The following is a 7,315-nucleotide window of genomic DNA, read 5'->3' as shown; positions in this document are numbered from 1 at the left end:
AGAGAGAGAGGGAGACAGAATTCCAAGCAGGCTCTGTGCTGTCAGCGCAGTCTGATGCGGGGCTCGAACTCACGAACTGGGAGATCACGACCTGAACTGAAATCAAGAGCTGGACGCTTAACTGACTGAGCCACCCAAGCGCCCCTCAAACCACCACGTATTTCTGTTCTAGAAATAACAGATGCTTGGGCATCTCCCACTTTCCATGAACTCTCTGAAACCCCAGGGGTGGGAGCAAATGGTCCAGGTGTTGCTTCTGATTGGCTGAGGCTGGGAGACACTGCATCTGGGGGAAAGACACATGTAGATTACTGCAATTTATTTCCTCTAAATGCCTTGATTTTTTCATAGGAGGTGTTTCTATTGATGGATATTTTGGGTGGGCCTTTGGGAAGGAGATCAGTGAGAGGACTCGACCACTGGATCTTTTACTTTCTTCTTTATGCACAATTTTGTATCCATCTGAGGTTTGGCTTCCCTGGATAGCAACCACAACCGACTGTTAATTAAATTTCATCTGGTGCAACATTGACCTGGTTCAGTTAATTTTAGATTCAAGTTTCATCCTCTAAGGGATAGCTATTTCTTCCATCTTGCAAATTCCGTGTAGTTCTGAGTCACAATTCTTCTGAAAATAGATATCAGTTGTTAAATTGATTCTTAAATATTCCCTGTCAAAGATTCCCACTGTTGGAAGACTCTAGGACTTTCAACCAGCATCAGCATCATCTGGAGCTTGTCAGCAATGCAGAAGCACAGACTCTCTGGAGTACTGAATCCGAGTCTGCATTCAGCAAGACACCCCAGTGATTCATCTGTACATTAGCATTTGAAAAGCACTGGTTTAGGACACCTTTCCTTTCAGGAACAGTTAAAATGTATTAAGTACCCACAGTCTCTTAGGGGAGGCACTTTACACTTTTTAAATCTGGTCCTCACAACGAACCTGCAGGAAAAGAACCTTCAATTTATGAAAGCAGAAACTGCTTCTGAGAGATTTAATCATTTGCCCAATTAGTAGTTAATGACTGAGATGAAATTAAACTTGGTCTACTCTTTCTTGGAACACTTGGCTTAAACCTTTCTCTTCCTTCCCTTCCTCAAGCCTCTCCACAAATCTCAGTTTTTTCCCCCTCACAATCTCACATTTGTTGCAATTGATGAAGCAATATTGATACATTATTAGTAACTTAAATCCACAGTTTACATTAGAATCCACTCTTTGTGTTGTACATTCTATAGGTTTTGCCAAATGATGATGTAATTCACTGTCCTAAAAATCCCGTGTTCCAACTATCCACCCCCACCCCAATCCCTGGCAACTGCTATCTCTTTATTGTCTTTATAGTTTGGTTTTCCTTTTATAATAAAAAAGTGATTCTTGTACATGGGAGAGGAGTAAATAGCCAAAAATCAAGGGTGGTATTTTGTCCATCTAATTCTTCATTGTGTCTCCTGTATCCGGAATAGTGATAATGGTAGCAATAACTAGGGGAAACTTCTTTACAGTTTGACATAAATACTTCCATATATGTGATTATATATGTATATGTGGTTACGCATATACTCATACGTACAGTCTCCTGTGTTTGAAAGGATAATCCATTTATGTGATGATTTATAAAATGTTTAATAGGCTCCAGACATCCCGTGAGACAGACACTTCATATCTATCTCTCTTAATCTTCATCTCAAAAAATTGGTAAATTATAGAGAAGCTCAAGGTGATTCTTAATTTGCTGTAGGGATTTATAATTTAATTACAATAATATTTGATAATGGATATTTGTTGTTTGCAACAATTTTTCTTTGTCATACGAATGATCTTACCCTTCAAATAATCTTTTGAATTATTATTAACTTTGTTTTGCTGTGAGTTTCAGTGACTTGCCTTAGAACCACATCTAGTTTTAAGTTTTCTCAGGCCACATCCTGCCCATTACATCGCTGATTCACAGGGAGCTTGTGGCAAACGGGAACTTTTCCCCTACTTGTCTCAACGTTTAACCATGTCGCCTTCATTCTAAACTTGTGCACGTGTTGCAGTGCAGTCATATATTTTTCTTTCAATGGATATTAAAAAAAATATTTACTAAGCACTTACAGTTCTGCTGGGAGCTCTGTGTACATGGATGAATAAAAATATATTTGGTCTTCATTCTTGTGGGGCCTAAAATCTGTTCAGTTTACACCTGTGTGATCAACTAGAATGCAGCGAAGATTTCTTTAATTCCGTTTTGCCATTAAGCTACCAGATGCACTTTCGCTTCATTTGCAAATTTAGGAACCATATTTTATGTTCTCCTCCACGTCTCTGGATCTCTACGTCAAGCCATTTATTTTCTTTCTTGCTGGATTTGTAAAGGAGAGCTAATGAGTAAGGCTGTTTGGCAAAAATTTGTAGCTAACATTTCTTCATCTTGTCCCTAAGGGTATCATGAAAGACTTTATCAGATGATTTGCAGAATTTAAAGGTCACTCTGTATCAGTATTCCCTGGGTTTCTAGTGGTTAAGTGCAGGTGCTTGGATACCTTGGGTTCAAATCCTGCCTCTACTGCTTATTAGCTGTGTGACCTTGGGCATGTTACTTGATCTCTCTGTACCTCAGTTTCCTACGTTTATAAGAACATTCATAAATTCAAATTGTGTTAATAAATTATAAGTTGATAAATTTCAGTAAATCTGAAAGTCTAAGGAGTATGAATGATTTTCTGGCAAAATATAAGTGAGCAAAATTGGTACAAGAAGAGACAGAAAGCCAAAAACTATAGAAGAAATGAAAAAAATTATTAAATTCTTCCTTTAAGGAAAAATTCTTATTGAAATAGTTTAGTTTTGCAACTGAATTCCATCTAACTTTCAAGCAAGAGTTAATTTAATCTCTTTAATAGGTTAACCAAATTATTTCATTCTCTAGAAAGGTATGGAAAGTTCCTCAATAATATTATAAAACAAGCATAACTTTAATACTAAAATCTGATAAATATAGCACAAAATGTTTCTGTATTTCAACTTATGCATATACATGAAAAGATTCTAAATAAAAATTTAGCAAGCCCATCTGAAAAGTAAGAACAAAGTTGAGGACTCACAGTACCTAATTTTGGATTTACCACTTATCAAGAAAGTGTGATAATGGCAAAAGAATAGACTTACAGAACAATGGAATAGAATAGAGACTCCAGAAATAGACCCAAACATATTTATGATCAATTGAATTTTGACACAGGTGCAAAGGAAATTCAATGGAGAAAGGAGAGACTTTTAAATAAATGGGGCCGAAGCAGTTGGAAGTCTATGTGAAAGCAGAAACAAAAGACTAACAACAGTAACAACAACAACAAAACCTTGGCCCTTACCTCACATCTATAAACATACTAAATTGAAACACATTATCGACATAAATGTAAGAACTAAAGCTATAAAACCTCTAGAAGAAAGCATAGATATACAGGGAAAAATCTTTGTAATGGTGGGTTAAGCAAAGATTGCATAAACAGGACATTTAAAAAACATGAACCATAAAAGAAAAAATTGAAATGAACTGAAAAATTGAAATGTGTTTTGTCAACATAGAAAACTTCTGCCCTCTGAGAGACAACATTAAATCAATGGAAAGTGAGGCACGTGCAGGGAGAAAAAATATTTGCAACATATATACCTAATAATGGACCTGTATTCAGAATATATGAATAACTCTTATAGCTCAATAACAAAAAGTCAAACAGACCACTGACAATACCAAATGCTGCCAAAGATGTAGAGCCACTGGAACTCTCATACCTTTCTGCTGGGAATGCAAAATAGTGCAGGGATTTTGGGAAAGGGTTTGGCAGTTTTAGATTGTTAAAATACATTTGTCATATGACCCAGAAATCTCACACTTACGTATTTACTCAAGGAATGAAAGCATTTGTTCACACAAAGGCATATGCAAATTTTTATAGCAGATATATTCCTAGTAGTCAAAAACTGAAAACAAAAACCTGAAAGTCCATCCACTAGTGAGTGGATAAACAAATTGTGGTACACCTAGAGATGAATAGTAGCAAAGAAACAAACTACTGATATATGCAGCATCATGGATGAATTTCAAAAACATTATGTCAAGTGATAAAACCATTCACAAAAGCCTACATGCTGTATGAACTTTATTTATAACACGACATTCTGGAAAAGGTGAAACTAGAAGGATGGAAATCAGATCAGTGGTTGCCAGGGATTTGGGTGGGACAGAAGACTGACTGCAAAAGGGCATAAGGAAATACTTTGGTGTGATGGAAATGTTTCTATGTTGATTGTGGTGGTGGTTACGTGACTGAAGATATTTGTCAAAACTCATCAAATTGTATACTTCGGTAGGATGAATTTTACTATATCCAAATTATACCTCAATAAACTGGACTCACAGAATGTAATAAGTCTAGTAATGGTGTTGAAAGAATAATAGACACTAAGTTATGTTTTAGGAATGCCAGAAAGTTTTGCCGTTAGGAAATCCAACAATAAAATTCCCTACAGCAACAAATTAAGGAAAAACTATGAAGTCATCAGTAAATGCCAAGAAAAGGTTTTGATACAATCAGTAGTTATTTCTAATTAAAACTTTAATTAAAATATTGAATGTACAAAAGAAACTCTTTCAAAGATATATTAGGAAACATGTATAAGAATATTCATAACAGAAAGCTGGAAAAAACCCAAATGACCATCAACTTGAGAATGAATACATAGTTTATGGTTTATTCACATAATGTACTATTATATGGCATTCAAAATGACTCACCGTTACACATAAGAATATGGATGAATCTTAGCAATAATATATGGAGTGAAAAATGTAGGTCCCCAAAGGTTACCAAAGAGTAACATGATAGGAAGGGAGGTAAGGTGGCAGTGTAGTAGGAAGACCCTAGGCTTGTTTAGTCCCTTGAACACAACTAGATAACTATAAAATCATTCTGAATACCCAAGAAATCGACCTGAGGACTGGCAGAACAAACTGCACAACTAGAGGGAGAAAAGAGATCACACTGAGGAAGGTAGGAAGTGTGGAGACTTAGTTTAGGGGAGAAATAGATCACAGGTCCTGCAGTGGGGAGGGAGCCTTGGTGGTGGAGAAAAGCAGAAAGAAAGAGAGGAGTGCACAGGGGAATCCATAAGGAAAACACTTCCCTGAAGCCACTGGCTGGGAAAACAAGAGAGGTTGATTTTCGTGGGTTTTGCAACCAGTGGGACTTAAAGACTGGAGGTTTTTAAAGAATGTTTTATTTATTTAATTATTTTGGCGGGGAGGTGGGAGAAAGTTCACAGGAGCAGGTGACAGGCAGAGACAGAGAGTGAAAACCCCAAGCCAGCTCCTTGCTCAGCGCAGGGCTCCACATGGGGCTCGATCTTGCAACTGTGAGATCATGACCTGAACTGAAATCAAGAGTTGGATGCTTAATTGACTGAGCCACCCAGACATCCCAAGACTGGAATTTTAAAGGTTGGTGAGCTTGGCTGGGATAGAGCCAGGGTGCTGCCCTACTTCCGGAGAGAAAGTAGGCAAGCAACTGGGGCAGGTGGCATGGAGGCAGAAATCTGAGGATCGCCTAGGGCACACAGTGGGAAGACTGTTCATTCTCCTTGGAGTGCATCTATGAGAGGTGGTATTCACAGAGACACCTCTCTGGGGACAAAAGAGCCTGTGGGCACCATTGCCCTACTCCTGTCCCTTGACATAGATGCAGAACCACCTGCTGAGAGTGGCTTGCCTGGACGCTGGCTGCCTAACCTGCGTGATGCAACTCTCATGCCCCTGCGCTCTGGTGTGACTGTCCTTCTTGGTCAAACTTGCCTCAATCCCAGCGCAGGGGGACCCTTCTCTAGAAACCCAGCAGAAACCCCTGCATGAACCATGTCTTCCAACCAGAGAGTTCTGCAAGCCTTCAGTTCTAGTTGAAGTAGCATCAGGTCTCATTTAACAAGCAAACCAGAGCACATCCAGTTAAAACTTGCCACCCTTGGACCAATGTCCAAACAGTGCCCACTGTAAGCAAGGAGAGTCTCTGGAGATGATTGGCCTAAAGGATAGAGCAGCTAAAACATAGCAGCAGAGTATATGCAGCACACACCAGAGACACTCTCTGAAGCTCCAGGCCCCGACTGTTATATGGCATCTTCTTCATAAAGCCATTACTCTCAGGAGAAGGAAATAGAACAAGCTTTTCTAATACACAAAAGAAGACAGGGATGTAGACAAAATGACAAGATGGAGGAATTTATCCCAAATGAAACAATTAAGAAAAGGGCATGGCCAGAGATGTAATAGAAACAGATATAAGTAATATGCCTGATGAAGAATTTAAGGCAACAACCATAAAGATGCTTGCTGGGCTTGAAAAAAGCATGGAAGACTTCAGGGACACCCTTACCACAAAGGTGAATGAGTTAAAAAATAAGCAGTCAGAAATGAAAAATATAATAACTGATTATGAAACAGACTGGATGTAATGAACAGCAGACTGGAAGAAGTAGAGGAATGAATAAGTGATATAGAAGACAAAATAATGGAAAATAAGGAAGCTGAACAAAAGAGAGAAAGAAGAATGATAGAATATGAGAATAGACTTAGGGAACTCAATGACTCCATCAAATGTAGTAGTGTTTATATCATAGGAGTCCCAGAAGAAGAGAGAGAAAAAGAAACAGAAAATTTGAGGAAATAATAGCTGAAAACTTCCCTGATCTGGGGAAGAAAACAGACATCCAGCTCCATGAGGCACAGAGAACTCCCATCAAAATCAACAAAAGCAGGCCAATACCCAGACATACTGTAATTAAATTTGCAAAATACAGCAGTAAAGAAAAAAATCCTAAAAGCAGCAAGACAAAAGAGTTCCATAACTTACACGGGAAGACCCATGAGGCTAACTGCAGATCTCTCAACAGAAACTTGGCAAGCCAGAGTTTATTCGACATGCTGAATGGGAATAATCTACAGCCAAGAATTCTCTATCCAGCAAGACTGTCATTCAGGATAGTGATGGAAGGCGAGCTATCCAACCAGCTTGATGGCAGGGCCCCGGGCGGTGAATGGATCGGGACTGCAGGGCAGCCCACCGACAGTGAAGCTTCTTGTACTCCTGCTTTTATGTAATTTGGCCTTAATAAAAGTACCTGGGGAATTGTCTGTTGGGGAATTGCCCTGGACAGGCCCCCTGGGAAAAGAACTATTGGGGAAAGAAATAAGGTTCCGCAAAAAAATTGTGCAGCCCTACATTTAGCCTTTGCCACCCCCTATAAAGACTCCTCTACCTAAAGGAAGGATAG

Source organism: Felis catus, chromosome D2, assembly GCF_018350175.1.
Source record: "Felis catus isolate Fca126 chromosome D2, F.catus_Fca126_mat1.0, whole genome shotgun sequence".
Lineage (NCBI taxonomy): Eukaryota > Metazoa > Chordata > Mammalia > Carnivora > Felidae > Felis > Felis catus.
The sequence above is the reverse complement of the archived record's forward strand: the minus strand, read 5'-3'. Positions refer to the sequence as shown.